Genomic DNA, 20,212 nt, shown 5'->3' on the forward strand with positions numbered 1-20,212 from the left:
CCCTGTTTTATTTTGGATTAACGTTGAACATTTTCATCTCCTGGTTGTTTTAATATGTACCTTTTGACCTTTTCAGAGCTAATGAACAGTTTCCTTTCATCAAATTCTCCCAGAAACACATAAATATTACTGATTCCGATAGCATGTCTGGGTTTGTAACTCAGACATAAACAGCAAAAGTTCTAAAAATGGCTTTTCATTTGGAAAATCTTTCACTTTTTTTTGTTCATAAGTGAAACATGTCTCTGCTGTGGAAATAAACTGGAAACATTCCTTTTTCCTAATGACCCTAGAAGACAAGCAATTACAGTAGACCGACATTGAGCGGACTAACCAGATTCTTATTTAGATTTGAGTCTGGGGCCTTCTCAGTGCCTCGAATGGGTTTGAAGAGCGTAGAGCGTGCGCTTAAAAAAAGAAATTCATCAAAGGAGGATAGAAAATGACGTTTGAAGAATTAAAGTGGTGGATTCGGAGTTACATGTTCCCATTTCAACCTCCCTCGGTGTGCCCACTTTTGCCGTTGCCTCCTGCCGGTTTCTGCTGCTCTGACTGATGAGTTCCCCTTTCGACGACCACAATGAATCTTTCAAATGAGGTTTAGTCACAGATGCTGTTTGGAGGCAGGCGGCGCCACGTCGACAGAATCCAGTCAGCAAGTTTTTTTATTTGAAGCACTCGGTCAATGCGAATGAGGATGATGGTGTTTAAGCCTTAGTGCCATGAAGGACTGGGAAAAGATTGTGAAGCATCAGTCATTTAGACAATTTAGGCAGTGTCACAAAACATTCCCTCCAAAAACATTTTTCAGAAAACAGAGAAAGTCAAGTGACATAAGAGTGGGAATAATACTTTATGAATAAAGTATAGAAATACAAACACTACAACTTAAAGGGCACGCTGAGATGCCAACTCACATGAACTTTTATCAGCAAATAAAAGATGTAATCATAAGTATATATATAAAATATTTATATATATATATATATATACACACACATTTATGTATGTATATATATATGTACATATATGTATGAGACACAAGAGATCAATTGTTCCAAAGATGGATGGACAGAAAATTCATTTGTGTCTTTTTCTTCCTTTACTTTTAAACATTGTATTCAGAATATTGAAGTTCCACTCTGATTATCTTTTGATCCATTGTCAACGTGTTCCCAGTGGTCTTTAAATTAAGATGATGTCGTTTTTAGGCTAAATCAAAAAACCGGCATCGTTTTTTTTAGGACACAGTTTCTACAGAGCGTCAGGCGTTCATTAGAAAGCCTCTGACTTGTGGGCGGGACTGTTGACAGACTAAACGCTTCCCCACATTTCCCATCATCCCGTTGTTTACACTCTCTCCCGCTGGCTTACAGCCACAGCTTAACATTAGTGTTGCAACCAAAATGGCGAGGAATATTGGAGCTATCCGGCCGTACAGTTTTGATGCAGATTCCAGCTCAGATGAGGAAAACAAAGACGAACATGGATCCATTTGTCTAAAAGTGGATGCATCAGAATGAAGCCGGCTACAAACAAGCTATTTCCAAAAGGATATATTTTTTGGGGGGGTCTGCTCCTGATTCACAATGACTTGAACAAAGTTTCAATTTTCTGATCATGTCCTCTATTGTCAAAAAAATTCTACAAGAACATGTCAAAACTCCTGACATGATGTTTAAAAAATAAGCACAGAGATTCAAGGAAAATGTATAAAATCTTTCCTAATTTATTTTGTTGTTGAAAAAAAATAATTGGGGAACTTTTTTTTAGGTAATTAAGAATATCAATTAAAGAATAACATATTGATCCTTTTTAGTTTTAAGCATTAAATGTATGCACAATGTGGACGTAAATATAAATATATTAATTTAAACAAATTGAAGTGGAGTCATATTTTCTGTGATGTGTGTGAGAAGCGTCTTCATCTTCCTTGGTCATCATCATCATCATCATCACCGCTCCAGCCAGCAGACGGCGGAAGAAAGGAGGAAGTGGAAACATCAGCACTATCTCTAGTTCGACAGACAGAGGAGAGTCAGGGTGGGCGAAAACACTGAGTGACGCACAGCCGCCACACGCGCACCAACTCCGGACATCAGTGGAGGGAGAGTCCTCGCTTCGACAGGTCAGTAAACGCCGCATGAACCTTGTCGGCTGCGGGATTTGGCGGGCTGCTGTGTTTTTGCGGGGATGTTCGTCGCCTCTCACTCTGGCGTCCGTGCGCTGCATTGAATCGTCATTGTTCAGTGTTTCCTGTCGCTACTTTGTGAAGTGGCCTTTATGCACCCGCGCGCCATCCTGCTTTGATTCATAGCCGCCAACTCTGAATAATAAAAAAAATAAGAAGAGAGATTTCAAGTTGTGGGAGAGGATGATTCCACCAACTTACCGCTTCGAGGTTTCCCGCAGAAACGCCGAGAGGAAGCTGGTGTTCGTCAAAGTTCACGCATGATTCAGTGAGGCTGGCAGAGATCAGGCATAGGCTACTCATTCTTCCCCACACCGAATGACAGAGCTGCCGTCTGCGGGCTTCAACTTCAGAGCAGACTGCTGCAAATGAGAGAGAGCATGGGCCATTATGAAGGATCTAAAGCCAGGATTCATGCATCACTGCTCATCTGTGCTGCAACACTGATGTAATAGGTGTGGACTTCAGCATGAAATGCATTGTTGACAAGATGAAGGACATCAAGGATACCCTTCAAAACAACCCTTTTATTTGTTAACATTGGGACTATACAACCTGATATGCAGTTGTTGCTTTAGTCCAGGGGGTGTCAACTCAAATTCACAGTGAGCCAAAATGAAGCAGAGAAGTAAAGTCAGGGGTCTAACTCAATATTAATTGAAAAATGAACTGTAACTGATATGTAATGTTTAACCTTTTCATATTCTTAGGTTATATTTTTTCGTTACAGCCATGTTAGCTCCACACAGGACAAACAGGTCTGTCTTTATATTCGTGAACAGATAATCTGCCTCCCATCTGTCTTCAAAGCTCCTGGTGTCCATCTTTCGTTTGGCCATTTTTGTTGAGGGTGACATTAATTCATCCGATTCGACTGGAGCATGGCTGTCAGTGACTGTCAACAGAAAAAAGGAGCGCTTGCCGTTTTCGACTGGGCGCCAACATACTACCAAAGCATTGTGGGATTTGCAGTATCCGCGGGTCAGCTCTAATGCACATTTGATATGATCTTGTGGGCCAATAATAATTAAACTGCGGGCCAAAATTGGCCTGCAGGCCTGAGTTTGACACGTGTGCTTTAGATGCAGAGAAGTCAGACGTAAACTACTGTAAAACTCTTAAGACCTCAACCTGCACAGCTCTGGTTTTATCGCTTTAATGATAAAATAGTGTTTGTGTTTTGAACTTGTCCTTGTGGGATTTTTCTGATGATGGAGGACATCTATAAAGTATATTAAGCTTAAAATAGCATTTCTAAGTATTTCTTTATTCAACTTGTTACGAATCAGTAGAAAATGATAAAATTCTGTTTGGAAAAGATTGTGTTTGTGATGCAGGAAAAACAAGGGGCGGGCCACAACCACGTGTACATCCATGTCTGGGCATCTGGATCAAAATCGTACAGATAGCTGCGATATTGCCCGCCAATTTTTGTTGCACCAGTAATGTTACGTTGGGGTTGTGAGGGGTTGTAAGCTAGCGGGAGAGCGTGTAAACAGAGAGCTCTGAGGTAGGGGTGATAGGAATGGGGGGTGGCGACAATCCACGTTAATAGTCCCGTCCAAAACTCAGAGATGATTTTTTAATGAACTACTGCTGCTCTGCAGAAACTGTTCTTGAAAACGACAGTTTCTTTTTTTTTTTTATTTGGATCAAAACAGCAATATCATAATTAAAAGACCATTGAAAACGCTTTGACAGTAGATCAAAAGATAAGCAACCCTAATACAAATCAAGTTTTTTTTATTTCAATTTGGTATGAAGACTCATAATTGAATGGTTTCCAGTCATGCTATTGCGTCACAGCCCTTTGAAATTCAGAATAACTTTAGGAAGCTGTACAGCACCTACGTTATTTTGAGTTATATTTTCACGTTTTCACTTGTCACATGAAAATGTTATAGTTATCATTTGTTTGGAGAGAAGTAATAAACCTACAGGATCCTAGTTCTGTGAAATTCAATTCAATTTTATTTATATAGCCCAATATTACAACAACAGTCGTCTCAATGGCCTTCATACCGGTAATTGTATAGTAAGCATAAAATCATAAGGATCATAAAGTTACAGAATTCAATAGGTAATGGCTTAACTAAACTGGGCGGCTGTGGTGCAGCGGTGGGGCGGTCGACGGAAGATTGCAGGTCCGATTCCCGCCTTGCAACCCCATGTATCGAAATGTCCTTGGGCGAGACGCTGTACCCCACTTTACCTCTGGTGGAAGGTTTGCACCAGTGTTCGGCAGCAGAGCCGCCACCATTGTGTGAATGTATGTGTGAATGGGTGAATGGGTTTGTGACTGTAAAGCGCTTTGGGCTTTGAGGAAGGTAGTAAAGTGCTATACTAGTAGACGCCATTTACCATTTAAACAGACTAAGCTAAACTGGGATCCCTGCCCTTAGACCCTCCTTAGAGGAATGCAGGGAAATGCAGTCTGTAGGGTGTTGTCACCCCATCATTTTGGGGTTTGCCAGCTTGGCGATATCGAAACATAAACTGACACTCGTTGACTATTCTAGACCAGCTTTAAAGCAAAATGGTCAAGTTTTGTTGTGCACTTGGCTGTCTATATGTTTTTTTTTTTGGTGTTTCCAAGTGTATATCTCTAACATGGCGACATATCGGGATCCAGACTGGATTTGTAACGTCTATAGTGTTAACTTTGGGAATTCTATGCCAATAAGAAAAGGTTCCAAAGGCAGTACAGGGTCATGTGAAACTCCTTTTGAGGTTAAACTGATATCTCAACCATTAGACGTTAAAAAAATATTCCGGAAAAGTTTATTTGTACACTTCCGAGCACAAAATTATTCCAGGATTTTATCTTGTCTTTTAGCTGCAAGAATGAACATCAAGAAGGAAGGTTTCTCATCTGTTGCAAGGGGGGAAAATGCAAAATGTCACTATGGAAGAAAAAGTGTAAAAACAAAAAAAATACAGGTTGCCTGTCCATGATCGGATGCCTCATTACTCAGATCACCCGGTGTAGCTGAATAGAATAGACCACAACAGTAGCCAGCTGCATTCTTAGATGCTTCCTCCTAACACTGTGTCATGTTTTCTCTGGCCTTTAGCTCCTCGGGGCAACGTCTGATCACATAATAAGCCCTTTTAAATGCTTGGTTAGTCACTAAAGACATCCTAGTTTTGACGGCACCTCGTTCATGGCAACACAATCATGTCAACTCAACAAATAATGTGCGCAAAGATACCTTAGAAATGGTCGGACGCAGAACACTGATATGTTTTTTAACGATTGATTATGAGGCACGGATGAGGTGGACGTTTCATGTCTGACTTTCTGTCAGGAACATAATTCAGCGATTCTTTGGTGGCAGTGGGATTAATTGACTTTCCAGGATGTGAAGCTTGAGGCCATAGTTTTCAATGTCATTAGGGTTGCTCTCTTTACCTTTAGCTAAACAGCCGTTTTTTTCCCCCCACAACAGTATTCCTCTGCTTTGTGAATGTGTCTCCCGTGCAAATCCCATTGATTGTGCCCCAGCAGTTTGGCTGAAAGAGCCCGTTGTTATTGCATCTGTTAAGTTTCCACAGAAACATAGACTGTGCATTCAGCTATTGATGCGGAATGATGAAACCTCATCACTCCATCTTGTTGCATCACAGACCTACAAAAGGTTAAATTTCCAACAGCCATCTTAAGAGTGTAAAAATACTCATTTAAAGCCTTTAGACAAATTTGTGTCATTGACATTTCCTGTTCAAATATTTAAAAAAAAATAGCAGGTCTGAATGGCAAAATAAAAATCTGTTTTAGTTAACAGTTATTAGATCAGTCAAAAAGTTTAGTCATTCCGGTTATATATATATATATATATATATATATATATATATATATATATATATATTAGTGTGTATATATATATATATATATATATATATATATATATATATATATATATATATATATATATATATATATATATATATATATATATATATTAGTGTGTATATATATTAGTGTGTATATGAGTTGTATTTCTCCCCCATTCATTGTGTCTTAGTCATCCTTTTAGGATAGATGAAGATAAAGGCAAAGGGTAAAAACTATTCTTTGAATGATAAAACTAACAGGCTGTGGTCTCTGGTTCTGTCTTCTGTTTGGGTTCAGAAATTACTTTTTGTTTTTTAAACATCTTGGTAGACAGTCATATGAGTCATCTCTTTTCTGTTAACTCTTCCCAAAGGACACATGGTGAGGTTTATTGGTTGCTAAGCTCTGGGCCAAAGGCTGTCCAATTTGAATATGAAAGCATGCCAGTGACGCACCGTTTGCGTTTTACAGCCACCTGAGGGACCCATATCTTTCAACAAGAGTGCAAATATGTGCATAAACAAGTTTGATCAGAGTTTAAATGTACAGGAGGAACTCCAGATCACAACTGCAAAGACGAAACATTCAAATAACAGACAAACCGAAATGAAGTGAAGTGCTTTAACCCTTTAACACCGGAGATGTCACCGGTGACAGCTAAAAAACACATGCTATTTGACATTTGCTGTAACTCTTCGTCCAATCAGTGTCAATCTAATGCGCAAAAAAGCGGCTCCGATGTGAAACACATTACTAATGTAAATTGTTGCATAACGGCTAAAAGCCACATTTCTCCGCTTCAGAATTTGCTGGAATTACTACAATTGTGTTTAACGGTAGAAGAGTTACGGTAGCCGAAAGAGTGTCAACACTGAAGCTAAAGCTCCGGTGTAAAAGGGTTAAACTTAATTTTAATGGGAAGAAGGATTGTTGGCAAAATTGGGTTCCTTTCTTAGCTTAATTAGTGGGAACCCCAGTGTATATGTGTCTGCTCTTTACCTGACTTGCATCACCTCCAAAAATGCCTTCTTGCCAATTTTTTACTCCTCTCTTCTCCCAGCTCACCTCCGAACCTTTGTTGTTAGCCTTCACTCATTAGCTTGGTTTCTGTACCGCATTCATTCTCTGACATTTATGGGATCTGCTCTTCATATGCTCCTTATCAAATACAAACCTTTCTACTCTATCCGATGGTCCTGTGGGGAAATGAAACTCTTACCTCCTCTCCTAGTTGCAGTGTCCTAGATATTCAGCCAATTTCCCCTTTATTTGCACCCAAAACCTTTGGATTGCCACATTCAAATATTAATTAAAACCTACAAAAATGACATCTCTATGAGTTTTTTTTTACAGAATCTATTAAAATGAATGAAAATAATAAAATTATTGTATTCCTGATAACCTTGCTGTCAGTTAATGCTTGTGCTTAAGCCACTCTGCGGCTTGACGGTTTTAATTTGCGAGTTTCAAATGTGATGAATGTTGCTTTGCATATTTGTTGCCTCTTTTATGAAGTCGATTAAAACGGCATGTACGCTACTTAAAGTGGGAAGGGAAGATGCTACACTAACCAACAGACATAGGTGTACATTTAGGTGTGCTAATGTATTTATTTTTTGCCATTGAGTTGAATGCAGATTAACTTGTATTAGAAAACGTTTAGGAGTGATTTTGTTTTTTTGTTTGTTTGTTTATTTGTTTTAACTCCGTGTGGTGAGGAGTGGCCCTGGGTGACCCAGAGAGTGATATTCATCCCTTTGTGTGCTCACTCCTGCTGCATTCCAGCTGTGGTGCAGTTGCAAAGCTCGGTAAACACAGAGCCAGGCATTAGCAGCTCTCTCACAGTGTCCATCTGTGCTTGTGGTATTTGTGATCGCGCCACCAAGAGAGGACCCTTTTCACCTTAGAACTTCATCAGAACCTGCAGAGGCAGAGCAAGAAAAAGTTGGAAACCTTGGAGTCATCCATGTTTCCAATGCGGTGAAATTACTTTAGGAGTTGAACAACATCAAGAAGTGTGTGATTTATGGATTTTGTGCATGGTTATCTGTTGTGTGTTATTGTCTGAAGCATCCCCCTTTTACCAAGCTGTGACCTGTCACTATGACCAAAGTGCTAAACCCATTTTTACTGCCATCACAGCTCAATTATAGCATTTGACGCCTTTGTAAATGTGTGTGTTTATTCAACTGCTCGACAAATGTGTGTTGCTGTGTACTTTAAGTGTTACATGACATCATGTTGTTGCTGTTTACCTATCATGTTCCACTCTGTTTGAATTTGTTTCTTTATTGTGTGTAATCCCAACTGAAAAAAGACCAATCCAGCGCAAACAGTGCAAATATGAGTTGTTTCCAGATTTTCATCAACATTTGCTTTAGAGTACAAGCAGAAAAAAATGAAGAAAAAAGCTTTATGTGGGTTTGTGTGGAGGCTTCAGGGGATCTGATGGACTTACAATAATAAGGGCTTATTTGTTTGAAAGCCTAAAAATACTTTCCAACCTCACATCTGTCTCAGGTTAGTGGCTTAATGCTACATTGAGACATAATCACAAGTGAAGTACCATATTTTTCGCACTATAAGACACATTTATTTTCACATTTATTTATTTATCTATCTATCTATATTTAAAAGTGACAGTTCACCTTATAATTTAGAGTGCCTTATATATAGATTCATTCTGGTTGTGCTTATTGATGTTGAAGCAATTTTTCTAGGTACATGACGCTCTATCAAAATATTGTATGTTTTTTTTAAGAGATGCAAGCAAGGTTGTGTGTTATTGTAAATATGCTAACATAGCAAATGTGTAGCTGTGACAGACTGTCTGGGAGTTAGCGTGGTCACAGTAACATACGATTTAGCAGAATAAGCCTTTTTTTGTGAGTTGCAAACAAGGTTGCGTGTTATTGTTGATATGCTAATGTTGCTTATGTGTAGCTGTATTTTTGATGTGGTACTAACAAGTTTGGGAGTTAGCATAGTCACAGTAACATGTTTTTTAAGCAGCAAATGCAATATTCATATGTGTAGGTGTTACAAACAAACAAGTCTACATGTTTTTGTAAATATGCTAACGTGGCTAATGTGTAGCAGTGTCAAACTGGTTCTTCTTACGTGTTACTAACAAAGTAGAGAGCTAGCATAGTCACAATAACATGTTTTAGCAGAATAAGCCTGTTTATTTTATTTTATTTTTTTTATTACAAGTTTCAAACAAGTGTGTTATTGTAAATGTGCTAATGCAGCTAATGTATAGCTGTGTTTTTGATATAAACAAGGTTGGGAGTTTGCATAGACACAGTAACGTTTGTTTTAGCATTATTGGTCTGGTTTTTATTTATTTATTTTTACAAATTGCAAACAGGTTTGGGAGTTACAGATATTATTAATATACGAAAATAGTATGCTAGCTGTGAATGCAGGAAGTAAAGTCTGATGGACCTATCGCTGACTCTTTTTGTCTTGCTTAATGTGCCCGTAAGTTTGAAAATTGACCGTTCATTGACGGTGCGCCTTATAATCCAGTGTGCCCTATATTTCAAAAAATTCATTCATATTTGCTTATTCTAGTTAAAGTATTTCCTGACATTTTTTCATACTAATTTTCTTTCGGCTGCTTTAAGTTTGATTGTTCAACTAGAGAGCAGAGCTGCTACGAGAGAAGCAATAATTTATAGCTACATACATAAGTTTTTATTTTAAAAGTGTGGGCTGAGATAAAAGATTTGAAGCTATTCTGTCACCAAGTGGGGACTTGTGTCATACACTGCAGTGTTTTCCATTTGATTTGTCAAGGCTACCTCCAGAGAGAAGAGACCAAGGAGGATTGGAACGGTTCTCACAAACACACACTAAGGTCACCGGCTCGTCTGTTTTCTTTTACTGGGGAACTGCAAGCCTTGGACTGATTCTGAAGTAGTTTGAGACACATATATAGAACATCAAAAGCTTTCACTGCTTTATCTGTTAGAGTTTCCAAGATATTTCTTCTTTTATATTATTAAACATTTTCAGAAATTTCAACCGCATTTGATTTTTTATTATTTTTTTTTTTTTTTCATCTTCTTCTATTTATTTTGCCCTTAAGATGCAACCTCCCTAGTTTCTGGTCCTCATATGTTGATTGGTAGTTGGAGCAGCAGGCAGAACGTCGGAGGAATAGCCTTTTTTTGAGGCGGAGTCCTCTCTCTTGCTACCTCAGATGACCTTTTATCACTGGAGATGTTGTCAGCGACACCTATATAACACACAGTCTTTGACGTACCATAACTCTTCAATTGACTACACGTAGAGCTGTGACGATGTGAGATTTTTGATCACCGTGGTGATGAACCAGCAGGGGGCGCGCAGACGCGGTTATCCGCGACCGCGTCGCAAATGAAAACAATTACAACCCAGTATTCTTTATTAACAAATAACAGTAACAACTACCTATCTAACTAATGAACTAACTATATAGGTGTTGTTGAAGTGTGTTGGGGTGCGTGTTGATTCTTCTGCAGCGGACCGCTCTGAGCTTCACGCGAGGCTTCGCCTGTGCTCTCTGGTACAGTCATCTTCTCAGAATATTATTTATTGCCCAGTAATAAACGAAACTGCAGACACTTTGTCACCTTTCCGTTGGCCATGAAGCCTGACACCCATGAAGAACGCGGGGCAGGAGGATCCGCCTTTGTTTATACAGACACGTAACTTTGCGCTGCACAAAATAGTTCCCAAACAAAACATGTAGTAATATTCACTGAAATCTAACAGCGCACGTTCATGTTTGGTGTTACGGAGTGTAGGAGAACAGTAATACCCCCCCCCCCCACACACACACACACACAAACACAAAATCCTTCGGCGGGCGGCCGTGTCACGCACTCAAGAACGCACACAGCGTGTAATGGAAATGAATACATGGAAATGAATACTTAGAACGCAGTAAATTTGTCGCATTTCCTCACGAGACGGAAACTTCCGTTGTAGAATGAGGATGTGTATGTTAGGGGTGTGGGTTGGCAAGAGTCTGGCGATATGATACGTATCCCGATACGCGCCCCGCGATACGATACGTATCCCGATATTTTACCAAAACATATTTTCTTTCTTTTAAAAAAAAAAAAATGACTGTGAAAAAAACTCTACCTGAATTTTAATGTCTTCCACTGTAATGAAATGGTCAAATTCAGTTTATTTAATGATCATAATGTTAAGCACTGCAATTGTATCTCAAATATAAGTTGCGTTTACCAAAGCAAATTCATAGTGCTTTTATTTTAGTAACTAAAAATATAGAAAGGGAACAGTCAACATTGTCTGATTTCCACAACAAAATATTTTTCAGTATAAGAAAAAACAAGAATGAATGTGCCTTAACCAATAAGTTTCTATGAGGGAAATAAAACGCTGTTTATTTTCAACATTGCTTAATGTAGCATCTCCAGTGCTTTTAAACGGTTCAGGAGCCTGAATGGTGCTTCAAAAATAAAGGGTGGGGGGTGGGACACATTAATTCTTTCCAGAAACAATAAAGTGTGATGATGAGGCAGCATGACAGGACGAAGGAAAGTTGTTTTAATGTGACAAAGAAGGTGCTTTGTTTACATATCAGTCTGCTCTGCCTGTGCTGCACCTTTGCAGCCAGGTTTCTCACACACGGACGTAACTGGTAACGTTGATTGCCATGATGTCGACCTATTTTTCAGAGTGTTGTACACATCCATCTGATCCATCAGGTCGCTAAACTAGAATCTGTTGCTGGGAGGTCCTGCAGAACTTTAGCCCGCTTTACCGATAGCATTTTTGCCGTTGCTAAGCGCATTAGCCTATTAGCTGCTGCCGTGCTTCACTCGTTTTTATATGTTACTGGCTAGGCCTGCACAATATACCGCAAATTTATCGTTATCGCGAAATCAAGCTGTGCAATATGCATACCGCAAAAGACGGCAAAAATCGTAATAAATGATTACCTTAAATGTGCTAAAACAAACTCATGGCAGCTTGAAATATTGAACAAATGAAATAAATCCCTTTATGCATTTAACCAATCACAAGGACCCGTTTACGTTTTTGATCAATCATATGAGCCTTTTTATGTTTGGTGTTTGCCTCCTATGTCGACAAGGGTCATTTGGAGTATAATTTTTAAACTGTTGCAGTGAAATGGAAATGATGTTTTTTTTTTTTTGCTATTTGTTTATATACCGCAATTTATATCGTTATCGCAATATTAATTACCAATATCGCATATCGCGAGTTTTCCTCATATCGTGCAGCCCTATTACTGGCAGTAACATGGCTCAGAGTTTCTGTTTGGTATCCATTCCAGGTAAAAACAAAGTAGTTCATGTTTCATAACAACAGAACAAGCTGCCCCCTAGCTGCAGTCTTCCTGTTGTCTTGTGTGGAGTAGAGCTGCTCAGAGAGGCTCCGTGTTCTCTGCTGCCAACTAGCGGTCGGACGGTGAAGTGGACAACAAGAGTCAGACTGAAGGACGCTCAGAAATAATTAAATAAATATCGTCCTGGCAGCATTTTTAATCTATACAAGTATCGCCAAATGAACTATCGCGATATATTGCCGAATCGATTTTTTTCTTACACCCCTAGTGTATGTGCTGCTGAAACTGTGCGCGTGTGTAAGTAGAAGGAACGCATGCAAGCGCAGAGGGAGTGAAGGAGAACAGTAATAAAAGGTTTCCCCCAGAAGCCCGTAAAGTCTGAACACAGGACTAGCAGAAAAAGTAAATTATCAGCAAAGATGAATGTGTTTGATGTGTTTCTTATAGTTCCAATCACGCACCATATGCAGAACTTTCAACAACAAAAAAACTTTCAAAGAAAAAGAAAAAACCCTGCGGTGATGCGGTTATGGTCACACCCTTAATTACACGGTCAACGTGAATCAGCCGACGCCATGACAGAATTATGTTGATTGACGTTGACTGCGTAAGGACTTTACTACTGTTGCACATCAGGGCAACGCTGCTTTCCTCCTCTTCAGAATCCACTTGAATTACATTAATTGCAAAAACAGTTGAAGAGATACAGAAGTCAAAAGAATTGTCAACACTGGAGCTAAAGCTTCGGTGTTAAAGCCAGTAGAAGCAGATTGGATGGACCTAATTAGTCAGTAAAAGGTAGTTCTAATCAGAGGGAAATAGAAATAAAAAACTTGGGCTGTTTTTTTTTTTATGAAAACCAAGTGTGAAATGGTTGAATTTGAAAAGCTTGGGCAATTATTCTTAATTTCAAAGGGATTTTTCTAGCCACCCACTAGTTTCATGAAGCTATGGTATTTTTTTTCTGTTTTCAAGGTTTGTGGACATTAAAAAAACAATAGACTTTTGTCCTAAAGGGCATGTGTAACAGACTGTGTTGCCAGTTTATCCAGCCATTCTGTTGGAATAGATTTCTAGACTAAACATTTTGGATAGTTTCGGATCCCTCAGACTAAGCTTTGTTGGACATTGGGCTGGTCTGTGTTCTTATTGTTGTGAACTGATCTCCCATCTGTCAGCCACCTGGCTAAATTTGTGCAGTTTTCACAAGTCTGTACAGGTTCACATCACAGTTTTGTTTGGCTTATCAAGCCGTTATCTTGTACTGCTATGCTGAATTGTGAAACGAACATCGGGCTGTGCAGCGTTGGTGTGTGTTGGCTGTCCGTTGGCTATCCGTTGAGAAAAGAGTGGTATTACAATGGCAGACAAGCTGGTTTAAATGCTGCCTACAGGGCTTGTTGCTGTGTGTGTTCTTTTGTCTGTGGCAGAGGCTTAACGCTGTGTGTTTGCATCTGTGTGACTTATTTGACTGCATTCTCCAGCACAGATTGCAGCTGAAGAAAGGCACAGGAAATACCAAGATAGGTTTTTACTATAATGGGAGTTCTACTGAATGAAGCACTTTCTCTGAACACAGTTAGTTTGGAACATTTTTGGTGGCTTTCTGTTAAAAATTGTGTTTTTAACATATTTTTGTTTTATTTTTCTAACGATGGAGGATATATATATCTATATTCCACTGACTAATAAAATGCACAAATTAGATTTGCGATTGTAACTTCACCTAATGGAAATAAAAAAAATAAAAAACAAAACTGGAATTTATCAAAAAAAGGTTTTCGCACTTGGAGGAAGTGGTTTTTGAGGTGAATCAAAATTGACATAATTTGCAAAACTGCAACACTTTTTTTTAAAATAAATGAGTCACATGACCAACAACTGGATGGTAATAAGCTTTCTTGGTAGGAACTGGGTGTCTTTTACAGAGCATCACATATGGCGTTTCATGGCTGCCATTGACTGAAGGGACCATGCTGATTGGATAAAGACATTTTTTTGAAAGTTTTATGATTACTACTGAGCATATCCAGTATTTCTTATTGCCAAATAACTTAAAATGATAGACAAACTGCATCATCCAATTGGCGATAGTACCCACCTGTTCCAGTTTCTCTTGTGTTTGATTTTTTTAAAATTTTGTTTTGATTTCTGGAAAGTACTTTTGTTTTCCAAAATATATATATTTTTTTCACAAATAACCAAAAAAGGGTTATGGGATTGGAAGGGGGAAGAGGTGAGGTTGCCAAAGTTCAGGAGGAATTTCATGAATTTCTGAACTCCTGCCGCCCTGCAGAAACTATGTCCTAGAAATGTTGTCTCAAAATGGCTTAATCAAAATGAAAAGGTCACTGGGAACACTTTTACAAAAGATCTAATGCTGATCATAGTGGGACTATAAAGGTGGATTTTAGTTAAACGGTGGGTGGAAGGGGTGCCACTTCCTCCTGATATGTGCATAAAAACAGCTTGTTTCCAGAAAAAAAGTGTGGAGAGGAGTAAAAGGGGTGTAATCTTATGCGTGCAACATGACTTTAGGGGTAAGTGAAACATTTCTTATAACTATTATATTCTTTGGCTAAATTGCATATTGGAAAGTCATCAAAGTCAAAGAAGTGAAAGGCCGGCCTTGGAATGCTCCCCGCTATCTTCCTTGTTCTTCTCTTTGCTATGTGGGTTACATATAATTAACTCATAAAAAGCAGAAAGAGTCCGAAAATAGCCAAACTCCTTTTCATTTACCCAGAGCCCCCACCCATATTTCTACCCACCAACTTTAAAATAATAAGGCAGCCATCAATGAAGCCCATGCGCATGGCTGTAGTTGGGTTTATTCTGGGAATCCAGATGGGATGATGATCTGTAGGATCGGTCAGTCACCACACTGCTGGGTGGAGGGTAGTTGGGGCATTGCTGTCAAGGCAGCGCTGATGCTCATCATCAGTGGGTAAAAACAGAAAGGGGGAGGGCACGGGTGTGAGTTTAAATGGGAGAAAATAGAGGGACTCACGGAAAAAATAGCATAACAGCAGAGTCCGGAGCTGAAGGCAGGGCTGAGGGTTAGAAAATTAAAGGGCCAGCCCAAAAACGGCATCCGTTAGGACGGGGGAGTGCACTGTGGTGAGTAGGCATGTGGGATGTGGAGGTTGCACAAATAAAGCAAGCAGATGAAAGCAAAAAGAATTATAAGAGTGATGTATGAGACAGTTCTTAAAGCAATTATTTAAAAAAAACTATCCACACAGCAGCATTGATTTTGATCACATGTCATGGTAAGGGCCTGTCTGCACTGTGGCTACTGATGATTCTGTTGGTGGGTTCTGAATACCGTAGCACCTCCAGCAGTGCAGTCAGACAGTTATTCAGAGCGGCAAAGAGCAAACAGCAGGGAGGGGAACAGCAGGTTTTGTGCACCTGAATCCACCCAGGGCATATGTGGTGGTGTGAGTGTTTATGTGGACATGCACATAGTTGAGCCTTGCCTTGACATATAGCCTCAGCAGGAGTGAAGTGTGTGTGTGTGTGTGGGGGGGGGGGGGGTTGTGGGAAGGGATGGAGAGACAGCTGGCATGCTAAAGGGTGAGTGTAACGAAGAGTGTGTGTGACGGCCTCAATGACTCCTTTGTTCCCCCTCACTTGTGCCAGTCACAGCAAGTAGATGCTAAGTGACTGAATCCTTTCTTTGCACTTATCAGAGTGGAGAAAACCCTTTTCCTGAGGTACCCTTTTTCATGTTTGAGTGATCCATTCCTGTGTTTATCGAGTAAATAGATATTTTAATGGAAATAATAAAGCTGTGTTCAGACAGAACGCCATTCGTGCATCAGGGGTGGTAAGTCTCAATGTGAGGTCCTGCAACGCGGTTTGATAATTGCAGCATGTGGAGTATGATCGGCAGCATGTTTTGGGTGGCGTTGTAATGCAGCGGAAATTCTGATAGGTGCACTGTTATGTTTCCAGGATTTAAATACAGTATCTGAACTTAGGGGAAGTTGCGTCAACCAAAAAGGAACTCAGCTTTGGCCAATGGTGCGTTGATGACGTGATCAACGGGAGAAGGGGAATCTGATCATTCTCCTCCTGAACATTAGGATGTTTTTCTTATTTGTATCAAGCAGAAAATTCGGCGTGTGTCAAGACAGAGGTGGCAGACGCGAAGATTGAAAGTGCAAATGCAGCATAAGAGGTGAACCACAGACACCTTCATTGATTCCAGAGCTTCTATGGACCGCAGAACCTTGTGATGAAAGTCAAAGACGCCAGTGTAATTGCAGCATTAGTGACATCTTTTCTTTGTTCCGAGAACTGTTCCCTATCTTTGTTGTGTTATAAACGTAGACACTTAAAGACCCACTCAGATGAAAATCATGTATTGGTGAATTGTAGTACCGGGAGAGTGTAAACAGATGGATGATGGGAAATGAGTGCAGGCTAACTCCACACCAACAGTTCTGCCCACAACTCAGGTGAATTTCTAATAAACTACTGCTGCTCTGCAGAAACTGTTCTAGAAAATGACACAGGTTTTTTGATTTAGGCTAACATCAGCATAATCATAATTAAAAGACCACTGAGAACGCTTTTACAACAGATCAAAAGATGATCAGAGTGAGACTTTAACAGAAACATTTCTGTTTGTGTGCAACTCTCACGTGGGGAAACCCCGTCCCTCTGCTAATTGAGTTTATAGAACAAGGAAAGGTTCACTTAAGGCCTTTGATCCAGCTTCCTTTTGATAACCCAGACCTGTTGCAAAGACCTACACCTTTTCATGCACAAAAATCTCTTTGTGATCACCTGTAGCATCATATGATTCTCTCCATAGTCATTCTCTACTCACTGGGTTTGTTTTTCCTATCTGAAAGGTTACTAAAACATCAACCTTCCCACCAATTATTAGCTTTCAAATGATTATAGTCATTTTTGGCTGTTAAGCCTGTTTGGTGGTTGACATTTCTTTCAGCTATTCAGTTCAAGTAGGACATGTAAAAATAGCCTAGAATCAATCTCCGTTGTTCTGGGACTCTTGCACATCTAGGCTAGCACAATCCAACAGGGGATGGAACATCCAAATCAGAGCAAAGCAACACATTCTTAGTAGAGGGTAGGTTCTTCACATTTGGAGCCATCATCAGCAAATCAGATCCCAACACATTTTAAAGGCGCTTTGGAGAAGCTGACATATGATGATGATAATATGACCTTTCGGTTATTACATTCTTCAGCGAAAATCCTCTGTGCTACTGAATTTCATTAAATGAAGACTGTGTTTGCATTCAAAGATGCATTTGACATGGGTAGCTTTGTAGCTAATGAATTGTTTAAAAGTTATTATTAGCACCAAAATGTCAAAGGTGATTAGATGTAATGGGTCAATAGACCTGATGTACTATTTATGTATTTATACCATGGTCTGGGTTAGTGTTGCACGATGACTTTTTACAACCAATACCCGGTATTTTCCTGCCTCTTGTAGTCGATACCAAAACTCTACCAATATGTTTTTACTTCACTTTACTTTAGAAAAATATATTTTTTAACAAAATAACAGCGAATGGCTCTTATGTATCCAACAAATTTGCAGAACTAGTTTTACCTGCAAATGAATTGAACAACAGATTGTTCAAACACTTTATTAGCCTTTTCCGTCTGCCGTACATCTTTGAACAAAGGACAGTGCATTTCAATGGTCAGAACAAATACTAAGACTTGAACTTAAATACCAATGTAACAAATATATTTTTCAATTCAATAATGCCCGATATAATAACGTGCAAGAGAAAGTTTAATCTTGAAGCTTGACCTTTTTTCCCTCCTCGTGACACTCCTGTGGAACAAATTTTGTAAACAGCGAGCAAGTCGCTGGTATCAGACGCGGTAAAATAAGCCCAAACATGTGAGTGCTGCGCCATGTTGCAAACAGAGGTGTCTTGCACAGGCGCAGAGACGTGACCTCACCTACACGTGACAGAAACTTGCAGGATGGGCGGGGTGAGCAGACACCTTGCTGTCACAAGTAAATACAGAAGTGGGGAGTGAGGAAGCGACAGCAGTTTAAGCTTTTAGTTATCGGTCAACACACTCTTAAAATGCATTTTAGACATTGAGTCATGGATGGCAGAGAACTTCCTACAGCTAAACCAGGACAAAACAGAGGTTTTAATGATCGGTTCTGAGGACAAGAGAGAGGTTGTTTTATCTAAACTAAAGAATTACAAAACTTCTCAGTGTGTGAGAAACCTGGGTGTCATTTTTGACTCTGAGATATATTTCATCCCACAAATTAAAAATATCACGAAAACAGGATTTTATCATCTAAGAAATATAGCCAGGGTCCCCCCATTTCTCTCTCTTGCCAGCACAGAGGTGCTAATGCATGCTTCTATTCCAGCAGACTAGATTACTGTAATGCCCTGCTCTCTGGTCTTCCCAGAACAAGGATATCGAACCTTCAACTGCTGCAAAATTCAGCAGCATGCGTATTGACCAGGACCAGGGGGCAGGAACACATTACACCCATTTTAACATCGCTGCATTGGCTCCCTGTGCAATTCAGAATTGATTTTAAAGTTCTTTTATTGGTTTATAGATGTTTTTATGGTCTCGGGCCTTCATATTTATCTGACATGATTTTAAAGTATGAGCCGTCGCAAAGACCCTGAGGTCCTCTGATACCGGCCTTTTGGTTATTCCAGAAGTTAGAACAAAAACATACGGCGAGGCCTCTTTCAGTTTTTTTTTTTTTTTTTTTTTTTTAACTTGTCCTGTCCAACAGCTGGGCAGACAGATGAGAGCTGAGGGCCTCCCGTGTTGGACATATTTTACTTTAACAAGAGGGTTTATTAATCTTCAGACAAACCAAAGGTATGTCTGAATAAACCCCTTTTGTAATTGAGGCCAAACTTTATTAATTTCAATCATGTCTGAAAATCTTTGGTGTTGGACCGGACGGAAAAGGAAAGAAGGGAAGAAGAGAGAGGGACGTTAGAGAGAGGGGGGGTAGGGGGTGATAATAGGAGGGGAAGGGGGATAAGACCATGAAGCAGCATAAAGCAACAAGTTTACTGGTTGTTAATCATTATGGTAAGGTTCAAATGTAGAAAAAAAAAAAAAAAAGGGGCGGAGCCTGTCCACACACACACTCAAATGTTATAAACACACCTGTTAGCTGCAAAAATGTCCACCTGTCGACATGTACACAAAACAGATAGTGTTCACACGCATACTTATGCCTTAAAGCCAACTACTGTGAAATATTTCAGTCATTCAGTCATGCAAACTGTTAGTGCAAAGGTGAGCTAACACCTGTGCTCAGGTGAGTGTTTATGTTCTTCTAAAATGGATGGTGGAACGTGAAAAGAAGGAGGGAGAGTGCCCAGCCATCCCCACCCCAAGACCCCCACCGCAGCAGCAGCGGCAGCCGGAATCCCCCCAACGCCACACGGGAACCGGCAGGGAACAACCGCCGCCCGGGCGACCAAGCCCGCCACCCAGGCCAGGGCCAGCAGGGCCGCCGCAAGGCCCCCAGAGCCAGAGGCCAGGGACGCACGGAGGGAAAGAGAGCGCCGCTCCAGCCCAACCAGGAGAGCAGCCCCCCCGCCGCGCCGGGAGAACCCAACGCAGGGCCCCACCGGAGAAGGACGCCCACAGCCCCAAACGAGCACCCCACCACCACCCAGGAGTTCCGGGCATCCCCCCGCCCCAACCCCAGGTACGAGCCAGGACCCCCCAAGGGAGACCCGCTCCGCACTCCAGGCAGCCACCCGCCCGGCCCACGGTTGGTCCAGGGAGGAGCGAGGCAGGGGCCCGCCGCCCCCGCCCAGGAGGGGGGAACCCCGGGGAAAAAAGAGGGCCC

The 20,212-nt window shown here is 40.4% G+C and overlaps 1 protein-coding gene and 1 long non-coding RNA gene across 5 annotated transcripts in view; one reads left to right on the forward strand and one right to left on the reverse strand.

Annotated features, from left to right (window-relative positions):
* Window positions 1–834: 834 nt before the first annotated feature.
* On the reverse strand, window positions 835–2,552 carry LOC144995337 (uncharacterized). Its single transcript, XR_013658899.1, has 2 exons — window positions 2,393–2,552; window positions 835–2,326 (listed from the first exon to the last, which is right to left on the reverse strand). It is a non-coding gene; the product is annotated as an uncharacterized LOC144995337 (long non-coding RNA).
* The window catches only part of elmo1 (engulfment and cell motility 1 (ced-12 homolog, C. elegans)), a 92,083-nt gene continuing 73,847 nt past the window's right edge, over window positions 1,977–20,212 (forward strand). For all 4 annotated transcript variants that reach the window (XM_020707074.3, XM_078954975.1, XM_078954974.1 and 1 more), the window contains exon 1: window positions 1,977–2,128. The gene's annotated coding sequence lies outside the window, so the exon portion shown is untranslated. The remainder of the gene's footprint in view (window positions 2,129–20,212) is intronic.

The sequence above is a fragment of the Oryzias latipes genome, chromosome 11 (assembly GCF_053564925.1).
Source record: "Oryzias latipes strain Hd-rR chromosome 11, Olatipes_Hd-rR_3.1".
Lineage (NCBI taxonomy): Eukaryota > Metazoa > Chordata > Actinopteri > Beloniformes > Adrianichthyidae > Oryzias > Oryzias latipes.